At 36.1% G+C, this 12,295-nt stretch overlaps 1 long non-coding RNA gene across 1 annotated transcript; it reads left to right on the top strand.

Moving 5' to 3' along the window:
* Positions 1 to 472: 472 nt before the first annotated feature.
* Positions 473 to 11,236, top strand: LOC104075184. The gene is made up of 4 exons (XR_683499.1): positions 473 to 583; positions 5,706 to 5,792; positions 8,314 to 8,377; positions 10,484 to 11,236. It is a non-coding gene; the product is annotated as an uncharacterized LOC104075184 (long non-coding RNA).
* Positions 11,237 to 12,295: the final 1,059 nt, after the last annotated feature.

The following is a 12,295-nucleotide window of genomic DNA, read 5'->3' as shown; positions in this document are numbered from 1 at the left end:
AGAGCAGTGAGGTTGCCTTTCAGCCTCCTGCTCTCCAAACTAGACAAACCCCGTGTCTTCAGCTGCTCCTCAGAGGACATGTCTTCCAGCCCCTTCACCAGCTTTGGTGCCCTCCTCGGATGCATTCAAGTACCTTAACACCTTTTTAAATGGTGGGGCCCAGAACTGCACACAGAACTCAAGGTGAGGCCACACCAGAGCTAAGTACAGCAGGATAATCACCTCTTTTGACCGGCTGGTTATGCTGTGTTTGATGCACCCCAGGATGCGGTTTGCCCTCTTGGCTGCCAGGGCACGCTGCTGACTCCTGTTGAGCCTCCTGTCAGCCAGCACCCCCAGGCCCCTTTCTGCGTCTGCTGTTACTCCAGCCCAGGTGCAGAATTAGGCATTTGTTCTTGTTCAATTTCATGCTATTGGTGAAACGTAGATTCATATGAGTGACTCTCAGTATAAATGTTCTCTTATTTTTGTTTACACAGGTGGAAACCTTCACCATACTGACGTTTCCCTCTTTGGGGAGCCTACGGAGTTTGAATACTTGAGGAAAGTGCTCTTTGAATATATGATGGGTCGTGAGACAAAGGTATGGAAAGTTGTATGTGGTGACATGTGATTCAGGTTAGAATACAGTTTAACATCCTTCCTCTATAGATTTGAAGTACCATGTGTTTGTGATTCGTTACATGCTGTTTATTACTGACACAGGAGTCGATGGGCTTTCACGTTTTTTTTTCCAAAGAGGCATGATCCATACCTTAAAAACTTTGTCGGCATGACTGGCGGGGGAAGGGGAGTTGTCGCATCTCTCACCAATGTACCTATGAAGACAAAAACCTTTATAGCTAGGTATGATTTTACTAGCAAAAGTCCTGTTGTCAGTCAAGCTTAATATACTGTGAAAGCTGGTATGCACAATATTAGCAAAAGTGCTCTTTTGATGTCATATTGAAACAAACATGGTAACAGTTGGATTAAATAATAATTTGTTAGTAGCTCTGAAAATGGTGAAATATCTTTTCAATTGTTGCTTACAGGTGCTTTATAGGGCTCCCAAATCTGTATACCTTCTCTAGATAGTATTAATTTACTCTTAAAAGTAGTGAAAAACTGCACAGCAGGCGTCTTGTTGTATGCTGCAAGCTTGTGAAATCATTCCTAATTTGGAATTTTACTAGCTTGTAGCAGTACTGATGCTTAGAGAATGACCAGGTTCAAAAGAGGTATGTCATAACAGAAACGTTTTTCTTGGATGATAAATGCTGATTGATGAATTTTTCTAGTTGTTTTTTTTTCTCCTCCCTGGAGTTCTTCTATTCTTTGTTGCTCTGCTTACAACTTGGACTACTATTAAGTAAAGAGGTTTTATGTAGGTTTCTATGTTAATTAGCTTTGTTCTCATTGTGCTCTGTACAGAATAAAACTTGGTCTGTGCAGGACATCTTGTCCTTCTGGGGTTCCTCTTCCTCTCTCTTTTTATCCCATTTTTCACTTTGATATTAATTCCTTTTTTATTAAAAAAACAAATCCCTGATCCAAAAAACCCGGAATCACTAGTTACCTTCTGTTCACAAGCTTGTGGTTCGTTGGACGGCTCTTCTACTTTAATAACAAACAACTGAAATTATTAAAGAAAAAGACGTACTTTACTGGATTTTATGATTTTGAATTGTGAGCGACTTAGACAAGCGAAAATGCTAAAAAACACGTCAGCAGTGTTTCAGCTTCAAACAAGTCTTGAGATAGCTGCAGATGACTATTACAGATAGCTGTATCATCTATGATGCACATAGCAAATTTGCTTTCAGGAAAACCTAATTTGAAACCTCCTTTTCACTCATTAAGGCTACTTCTTACTGATCTTCTAAACATTACTATACATGCCTCAGAACTTTGGATTATAAAGTTGTGAGGGTCTTTTTTCCTTTTTAATGGTGATGTACTAAAATTTGCAGTTGATTTCTTCAATAACAGCAACAAAAATACAATCAGTGCTAAAGAAAATTGACTTTAGGTCTCTCTTCTGTCTTTCTTTCAATTGCTTTGCTTAGAAGCTATATGAATAAATATATATAATAAATTTATGTATGTATGCATTTTTATATATGTATGCATTTGTAGACATATATAGGTATTCCTTTGCCCTGGAGATTACATTGTATTTAACCGGAAGACGCCATTACAACATTGCCTGCACACTGGCTCCTAAAAAAAAGATGAATATTGGGAAGAGAAATAACTCAGAAAAGATAGACATCTGGTTCCTACAATAATTTGAGAAGGCATTGTTTGAAAGTTGATATGATTGAAAGGGGAACTATATTTAAACAAACAACCAGCAGAAATAATTTTCAAAGCACTACAATTTTTAGCTTTGGGAAGTTAAATGTAGATAGGTAAGGGAGAATGACAGAGTTCTTAAAATGGAATGTGATTGTATTCCTCTCTATTGTGTGTTCATACTAATTTGATTACCTCTTAGCACGATTCAGTTGAGGGTAAATGTTCTGGTGTAGTGCAAGAAGGGAAGAATTTCTGGTATTGTCTAGTCCTCTATTATTAGCTGATCAAGATTGTAGCTGTACTGGCATTTACTAATGGAAAATTAAAATGGAATGAAAGCTAGCATTTTTACTAATTTACCTATGAAGATACTTTGGTCTCTTTACTTTTGCTTCAAAAAGTACTTTCAAGCTGATTTAATCTGCTGGTTTTCTTTCAACCATTAGATGTGTTGCTGGAAAACACTGAGCATAGTGTCTGCTCTCATAGGGATTGTATCATATAATCTTAAATTTACTGAACTGTGTCTTGAAAACTGGTTTTCATCCTGCTACACTGACTGGAAAACCACGAGCAATGACAATGCAATTGATAAAATCTTTTAATACACAGTCTAACTGTGTTAGTAAAGTATTAACATGTGCTTTTTTCCCCCAACACAGTCCTTGAGTTAAAAGATCTGTATTGAGGTTTACGTCCTTGGTACAGACATGCCTTCTCTCAGGTTTTGTTTTTCTGGATCAGACGAGGCAATTTTTTTCTAATTCTCTTGTAAGATCATTCTGGTGGCCTCTCTCTGTGGCAGGGTCCCCTTTTATAGCGCAAATATGTATGCCATGTCTCAAAGGGGGGTCAGCAGTGGAATTGGTGATCTCTGTAGACATTATTTCGTCTTTATTGAAAGGAGTTCAAGAGAATCTGTGCAAACTATCTAGGGTGGATTGCCATTTATGCAGCCTGGTAAATGATCCTGGAATCATATTAAATAGAGATATTAATGAATGCATCAGTTGTGTTATAGTGCTGGAGACAGAAGAGAAATATTGAGGGTTGATAGTGGCTCAGTGTCTAAGAGTCAGGAATTACGGTCATAATGTGTAACCTGTAACTTATCACATTCTTTGTAAACTGCGCATGTCTTCGCTGGGTGATTTTACTGTCTTGCCCTCCAGTGCAACTTTATTTTTTGCCTCATCCTTGGCAGGGTATATGAAATGAGACTGCCAACTTTTTCAAAGCATGCACCTTGTTCAGAATATCTGAACCTGGAAATACATGGCATAAACCACTAGGTCAAATAAAATAATATTTTCTACAGACACGTGAACAGTTGCACTGTCCAGCTGTACTGCACACTATTAAGTCTTGCAGAAATCCTAGATGCTCTACTTGTAACTTCATTATGCTGTTTAGAGTCTGTTCTGAGGCCAGAAAATCAGTCCAAGGGTTGTTTGTCTGTAATAAATGTTTGTGTTGATATTGACTAGGTACATGGAACAATGTAATGGAATACATATGTGTCTGAGATAGTAAATTTATGCAGATATTTTTCTGGCACCTCGACATGTTCTTGTGCATTGCAGAAAAACAAGGGGTATTTCCGTAAAACTTTGATTTTGAAGGTTCTGGCTTTGACCAGCAGCTCTTGAATTATAGAGGGCCTGATCAGTATCATTGTAAAGGTATTCTTTTCAGAGATGACATATCTGAATATGTCAGCGCCATAGAAAGAAACGGGAATGCAAACTATCATCTCTTACAGCAAAACTAGCTATTATGTTTAGGAAAGCTCAGGGTCTTTCTATAGGTAGATGTAGAGATGTACACACAGGAACATATATGTGTGTACTCACACACCTAAAGAGTTATTAGGGGTTTTTAATAGTAGAATAGACTGTTAGAGCAATAAGGTAAGCCTATATTAAACACACTATCCTGACTTCTGCAATCCTTGGAACTTTGTTTCATAACTATGCAACTGTGAATAGCGTTGAATAATCCTGCTTCAAAATCTCCCTAGTGGCCTCAAAAACATGGAGATGATTTCAAGTCATTGCTAGTGATAAATTACAAACCGAATGTTTTCAGGAAAGAAGGTTTTAGATAGTCCCTATTGAAGTTGGCACATAAGTATCTATGCACTCATGGAGTATTTGCAGTGTTGTCAATTTTTCTTTAATAATTGCATGCCATTGTGTCCTGTAAAAAATTGTTAGGAGAGGGCTTTCTTGATAGCTCTGTTACAAAGAGTTTGAATAGATTGTAAGCTCAATGCTTTCTAATCTTTTAGTCCTAAATAATTGTGATGAGGATTTTGGCAAAAGAAATTAGAAAAGTGTTATGTTAGTTTGTGGCACTGAGAACATTCCTTTGTGTATCTGGGAACTGCAGTAGAGGCACTTACTTCTTAATTGTAGGAACTAGTAATATGTTAAAATTAAGCTTTTTGAGCTGAAAGGATTCAACAGGGCTTGGTTTGTTATGCTTTCTTTTCATTTTTATCCCTAGTTAAGTTATATACTGAAAAAATTGTTGCAGATTAGGGCTTTACCTCTCACTTTTAGCTGCAGTCATTTTTGTCCTGCAACTGCTTTGTTGCTACAGCCTCCCTCTTCATTCCACATGTGAGACTGGTAATAAGCAGTAGACATTCAAAGCAGCAATCTTATCTCATCCACATTCTTTAAGAGCAGCAGTTACTGCTTTTGTAGCAATCACCTTCTGTTTGAGCTGCACTACAGCACTTACTTTGACCTTTCTTGTAAAAGTCACCTGAACCTTGTTTTGAGCCTTTTGGAGTTTTTTCTTCCCACTTATCTGTTTATAAAATGGAAATAATCGTTGCCTATTTTGCACAAAGCTTTGATATTCTTACATTTTCTGTCTGAGGATATCTAAATGATTTGCTATTTAAATATGGAGTTACTGTATACCCGCTAAAAATATTTACATAACTGGAGTTCCACATCTGACATTTGGATCTGCTTTCTCAATGTTTCATTTCTTTACAAAGTATTTGGATGATGTGACTATAGTTGAATCCATAAGGACTCTATCAGGTGCCATGTGCCTGAAATGTGCTTTTCAGAAAGGCCGTGTTAAGATCAAATATGGTAGGAGCAGTATTTGTAACAGTACGCTGTCTTAATAATGGACTTCAAGTATTTGAGCATAGATACCATAAAGCTTACATCGTATTACAGTAGCTGCAGTTTGAGACAATGTGAAATGAAGATTCTTCATGGTTTTCATATAATTCACTTAACATGTCATGCATATATGATGTGAAACAAGTAGTTGTATCTTACTCGTTTCACTGTGTTTTTCATTATTACTAAAAATAGCATCCAGTATTCTTAAATGAAATGCATTTTAAAATATTTCAAAGCATTTTAGTGCATATGAAATTACCTATTTCTTTTTAGACAATGGCCAAGGTTATAACAACAGTGCTGAAGTTCCCAGCAGATCAGACTCAGAAGATACTAGAACGAGAAGATGCTCGACCATTGGTAAGTTATATAAGTAAACCAAGTTTATACAAGAGATTAGGTTGCAAGAATAAGGAATTAGAAACTTTCTTTTAAGTCTCCTTTTTCCCTGGGTCCACATGTCCACAAAGAAAACTCCTTTTCTCCCTCCTTCCCTCTTCTTCAGTGGAACGTCAAATTCCAGCTGTAGGTTTGAGTTTATAGCAAAACTGAGGGGGGAAAAAGAAAGCAAGTATATTTTCTTAATCAGTATTTCTCATCATCGGTTAAGCCCTATTTTTGATAGCTATGGGTACAACAGAATAAAACAAGTTCAGTCATCAGTACTATTCTGCAGATGAATTTTCTAATAAAAAAAGTAATCTGACAGAAAATTCATGTTTCTTAAATTCAGAAGTTTCTGTGGCGTCATACCAGTTTTCATGAAAAATATGTCAAGAGAGATTTTTCAGCCCTGGGATAAAATTTCTGGCAAAAACAAAAGCCGTTTTGCTTGTAGAATAGAAAACTGATTAACTCAAATCACCTGGGATATGTGTGTTTGAAGTGGGATATGTACTTTTTTATCTTAAATGAGTATCCTAACAAGATTGGGTTTTTGTTTTGTTTTGGTTTGTTGTTTTGTTTTTTGTTTTTAAAAGCCTGCTTTATTTTTATACTGAAAACCCATCAAAATATGTCAGGTTCACTCTGGGTCAGGACAGGTCAAAAATAAGTGTCTTAAACATTTCACTTTGGTTTTGGTTGGTTGTTTTTTTTCCCAGTTTCAATACACTTCCTATTATGTGACAGTTGGTATTTACCAGCTAATCTATTTACCAGAAAGGTGAATTTGGGTTTGAGAAGCAGACCCAAAAAAGAAGAAGAATATATGAGCATAAACATTTCTTTGGTATTACTGTTACTATTTGATGTATTGGAGCTATTTTTTCTTAAGATAAAAATTGCAGTAATAGTTTTCTCTACATTTTATCTGGAGTCAACACTGTGATCCCTCTCTTTGTGGGTCAGCTTAGTAAAATATTTAGGAATTAAAGTGAGAAGAAGAATTGCATTCTGTTTCTCTCACTGGCCTTGCATATATATTTATTTAACACTTCCAAAAACAGAATAAAATAAAAATTTGAACATTTTTACATTTCAGTTGAAATAGTTACCGTAAAGTCCTGTTGATCCATTGAAACAAATTTTTAAAAAATTTCTACCATTTCATCTGCTTGAAGTATCAAATCTGAGGAAAGTGTTAAATACTTCAACATTTTTCTGTACACTTAGTAGGTTTGAGAGTGCCTTGCAATCTTAAATATTTAAAATACTTTTAGAATTGTATAAATGCTGATAATACCGCAGGTCCAATCTTGCATCCCAAAGATGATTTTCTCTCAGTGCTCTCTTTCTCTGACCTTCAAGTAGAAAGCTGGCGCTTTTTTTTTGTTTTGGCAAGCTAGAGTAATATTTAGGAAACATTTTGAGTTCTCTGATGGCCAAAAGAGATGTTAGAGAGATGGACCTTACTTTTGCAGTCCCTTCAGCTTTTTGATACTTGAAACCTGGTCTTCCTAAAACAGATATTCACAACTTCTGATACTGAATAAAACTTGAACTTGAAGTCATCCAGCAAGTTTTGGTCCTTGATATTAAAGGTCCTTGGTATTAAATTTTGGCTAGAAGGAACAGTGAGGTTTTTTGCAGGCTGCAAGTGCTTTGATTGTTAAGGATATCGTCATTCAAAGAGCTCTATGTCCTGATCGAAAACTTCTTGGGTTTGACATAGCAGTCCTTTCTTGGCTCAGACCTAGCCTATGAATTTTCTGCTTTCCAAATCCACAGAGATTAAATTAGACATCTAATGCAAACTCAAATATTAGGGCATTTTATGGGGAATGTAGTAATTTTTTTCTTCACTTTCGAAGTTAGTAAGTTCGTTTACTGAAGCACGAATTGTTTTTTGGGGTGAGTCTGTTGTAATTCTGTTTAGGACTAAAAAGTTGGAGGGGTCTTCATAAATTATTCTGTCAAGAAATATGCTGGGGTTTTTGTATTTTATTTATTGACATTTACGTACATGGCAGTAGTGTTTCTCCACACTTAATATTGGAGTGATGCTGGTATTTGAAAATATCCAGTATTTAGATCTTATGAGCAATAAAGTTCTGAACTACAACATAAATGTGCATTTTTAACATAAAGCTTAGTTGTGTATGTTAGTTTATGGCCAAAACATCTATAACTAATTTTAATGTGTAAATTGTTAATTAACTGTGGTACTGGAAAAGAGTAAGAGTGTGTAGTACTAAGTATATGTAATTATTTACCCTCTTAGTGGGCATATAGTTAACAGGTTTCTGAAAGCTTTTAACAAATTCCTAGGTCAATAAGCGCATGCTAGATCAATGTATCTCCTTCACTAATCTAGCTTTTACTACATAGTTATTGTGATCTAACTGCAGGACCCTCATCCGTAAGCAATAGATGTCCACAAAGTTCTTAGCTACACCATTAACAAAGTATCCAATAAGCTGTTTTCTTCCTGGCTTTGTAGTTTGCCTCACCTCGCAGTGGTATCTTCTGAATATCCCATCAGTCTGTGCTTAGTTAGCATGTGGGTGAGTGAAGCCTAATATATACTTGTTTTATTTAAAGATGAAACCTGTAGTATGAGATTAATCATTCTTCTGCTTTTTTTTCTTGCCTGCTTTTGTTTGTTAAAAAAAATTCAAATTTTTTGTTCTATATGTATATGATAAACTTTGTTCTACTGTCAATCGTGTTTTGCTTTACAAAGCCAAGTTTGAAAATGGTAAATATTGAATCAAAACCAATATTTTTGAGTTATAAGCATAACTTGAAATGTTGATTGAGCTACAGACATCTCAGTTGTAGGAAAAAAAAGAATCAGATTTTAAATAAATTAGTATGTAATATTAAATTTTATTGCACTTGGCTTTGTTTTGTCTTTATTCACTTTCTGAGCTCCTTTTTTGAATAGGCAAATAAGTCAGATTTATGGAAGACATATACTGTACTGCTTGAAATGAATTAATACATCTTACAAATATGGGAATGGATTACTTTAAAAAAGATTGATGAAATATCCTCTGTAGAGGAATTAGGATATGGTTGCATGTAAACATCAGTACCTTTCTGAATCAGAGCTTTGGCTTGGTATCAAGAGAAGCTCAAGCAGAGAGATTAGGGAGAACAATCTGGGGAGCTTTATGCTCTCAGTTTATTGTGTCTTTTTTCAGGTTTTATTAAACTACTTTCATTATGAATCTGCAACACTAATTGTAGTGTTACAGAATAGCAGCAGCTGATTTAGGCCTAAAGACGCAGGTTACATCAGACGAGCCAAGCTAAACAAGCAATACAGCAATAGTGGTTGAGAGAGGAGTAGGATATGGAAGTACACAGGTAAAACTTTCTGCACTGCTGATAAGATTACATTTTGAGTCATTAGTGGTGTATGATATTTAATAAACTCTTCAGATGAGTTCTATAGGATGCAGTCAGCCCAACTTTCCTTTTCCTCCTTTGCCACTGAAAAGCTTTGCACAGTTGCCAGGAATTGATTCAGTGCATGTGAAGCAATCGCTATCAGTGGGCTGAAATGCAGTGGTTGGCCTGCACCACCGCTGTAGCAAAATGGATTAACTTAGGCTGTTTCCATTGCCAGTTATCACAATGCAGTTGACAGGCTATCTTCCTCTCTTGCAGTCATGCAAATATAGCCTTCAATACAAAATAATACCTGTTTCAAAGGAAAAAATCTATTCATCTTAGCAAACAGTCATGGTTTATACTTCATTTTGTGTTCTTTTAAACCTCTGAATACAATAGCGGATGCACTTTATTGCCCTTAAAACGCAATAGAGTTTGGACTGTTTGCCTCCTGGCCTTGATCACTTCTTGACAAAATCAGCCATTGGTTTTTCTAGCCCTCTGTTGAAAATAATTGAATTGTTGGTAATGATAGGACAAAGCTATTTACAACACTATTGCAGAAAGCATGTTTGAAACTTAAATTCTCATCATGCTGTCTGTAATGCTGGTGGTAAAAAGTTCAGGTGTTCTCAGCCGCATTTGAAGCATATAACAGAAGGCTTGATTTTTGACCTTAATGTCAGCAATTACCTGTTATACTTTCATAACTTAAGCTAATATGTATGTTTAGACCTCATTATTGGATTGTAGTTTCTTTCTTTATCTCAAGTATTTTTGTGACTTATGTCAGTAGATAGCCAGCAAGTGAGATAATATTCTTGCATGTATAAAACTTAGAAATTAAGATGATGATGGCTTCATTGTGAAAGCAATAAATATTGTGCTGGTAGAGGAGGCTTTTTCCTAGCCCCAAAATTTTACTTCATCATTTCAATTTTGATGATAGGCCTTATTCAGAGAGAACAACTTGTTTTTCATTGGATTATGATGCGACAATGTGGTAGACTGTCTTTTTCCAGTGAGACTCCTGACTGTTTTGCTACAAGTTATTTTGTTTTCATCACAGTTTCTCAACTGTTTTGCAGATACTGGAATGGAATTACTTGCTTGAAATCAGTTAATAATTTGGCAATTTGACTTATCTGAAATTCTTCCATTTCCTATTCCTATCGATAAACAACATCATTATTATTTTCATATTAAGTGCTTCTAAATTGCTATCAATAATGTAACATTTGTTCATTTGTTCTAACTTGTCATTCTTCTAGTCATGGCTACGACCATCTTGAAGAAATTGTGATGAGAATGTCTCATGACACTGCTGCTTAGAAATACGTTCATATCTCTGTTGTTGTCCCTTGAGAAGGGACATGAAGAAAAGCTATTATTCAAGGTCACAAACGGAGCAGCAAGAACCAAAACTCAGCACCATCTTTGGACCATGAATATAGTTAAAACTGCCTTGACAAGAAATGCTAATCAGGGGTTATCTGGTGATGAGTCTTTTTTCTCTTCTATTGAACACTGTCTTCTATTTTGTGTTAAAGGTTATTTTTTTAAAGGAGAGAAAAGACTTTATCCTAGGAAGGAATTGCCCACTACTGTATCTCTATACAGGCTTTACTGGGTGTTTTTTAAGAGTTGAAATAAATGGTTTGTTTCTTCTATTTATTTTTTTATTTTTGAATGAATTGTGCAATACATTTTTGGATGGGTAGCGGTTGAGGTGATTTTCCTGATGAACTAGGCACTCCTGATGACTACTCTGTCCCGATTTAATCTTATGATTGTTTGCTAAAGGTCACTTCTATATGCTTCTGCCTACAATAAATCCAAATTGCAGTACCTCATTTGTTTACTCCTAGCTTTTGTACTTATATTTTCTGGAGAAAAAGTACGTTACTGTAAATTGTAAATAGTTAATACATAACTGTATCATATGCTGATCTGTGACTGTTGACAGCACTAATCTGACAAGAGCTGAGATGAAATAAAGTTTATTTACTGTATAATTTTGAAACTTCTTTGGTATGATTTTCTTTTGAAAGGATCCACCAGCTTTTGTTCTTATTCCTGTTCGAGACATCCTTAGCTGAGACATTTCTAGGCTGAAATCCCTCTCATAAGAAGAGCTATTCAAGTACATTGAACTGTAAGAAATCAGTGGAGACCTTCAGATTGTCAAGGGGTCACAACCTGTGAAACAGACACGTGGTGAGCTGAAAAGCTGGCGTGACAATATAGCAAGTAGGGAAGTTAGCTTGGTAGAAGTTTTAAATTACATATTTTTGTTCCTTTAAATAACGCCTGTCTTGTCATTTTGCATGTAAGTTGTGATCCTCTGGTGTGATATGCAAGTATGGATAAATTTAACTTGTTCTCCAGCTACTTTGACACTTACCATATCAATAACGTCATCTGTACTGCGTATGCTAGTTTGCCAAGATGGTTCAAGGTGATCAGTCCTCCATGAATATAATTTTTAACAAGTGTTTATAGGAGCAGCAGTCCTCTTACTACCTCATCTCTGAACATAAGCAGGCCTTCTAAATATACTGCCTGCCTGAAAGATACTTCTGAATACTGTTGGGAAGTGATGATTAGTTGCTGATGCTGTCAGGCCTGGAACACGCATCCTGCTTCGGGGATACTCAGTCTGTTCCTCTGGGTGCTCTCCAGTTAGCCAAGGAAAACAGCGGGTCCTCCTGACCGCAGAAACAGGTTTGGCTAATGTGGTGTGGTTCAAACTGACAGATTTGATTTTTTGTCTGGCTCCAGCTGTCATGCCCAAGGGCACTACCCAAAATTTTGTATTTCTCTGTACCCAAATTCTGTATTTCTCATACTGTTCATATTAGAGTTGCGATTACCTCAGCATTGTTGGCATTTCAAGACTCTGCACCCCCAATATTTGCCTCTGATTATCTATGAAGTTCAGCCTTTTCTCGCATAACTCCCCCATAACCACCTGTGAGATCCAGCCATTCCTCACAACACTATCCCTTTTGTCAGCTTCTCATACTGTTACCTGTTAAGTTCAGCCATTTCTCTTGTCATGTCCAGTGGTTTTCCATGTCCTG

The sequence above is a fragment of the Fulmarus glacialis genome, unplaced genomic scaffold, assembly GCF_000690835.1.
Source record: "Fulmarus glacialis isolate BGI_N327 unplaced genomic scaffold, ASM69083v1 scaffold9504, whole genome shotgun sequence".
NCBI lineage: Eukaryota > Metazoa > Chordata > Aves > Procellariiformes > Procellariidae > Fulmarus > Fulmarus glacialis.
Note: the sequence above shows the minus strand (reverse complement) of the source record. Positions and strands in the feature narration are given on the sequence as shown.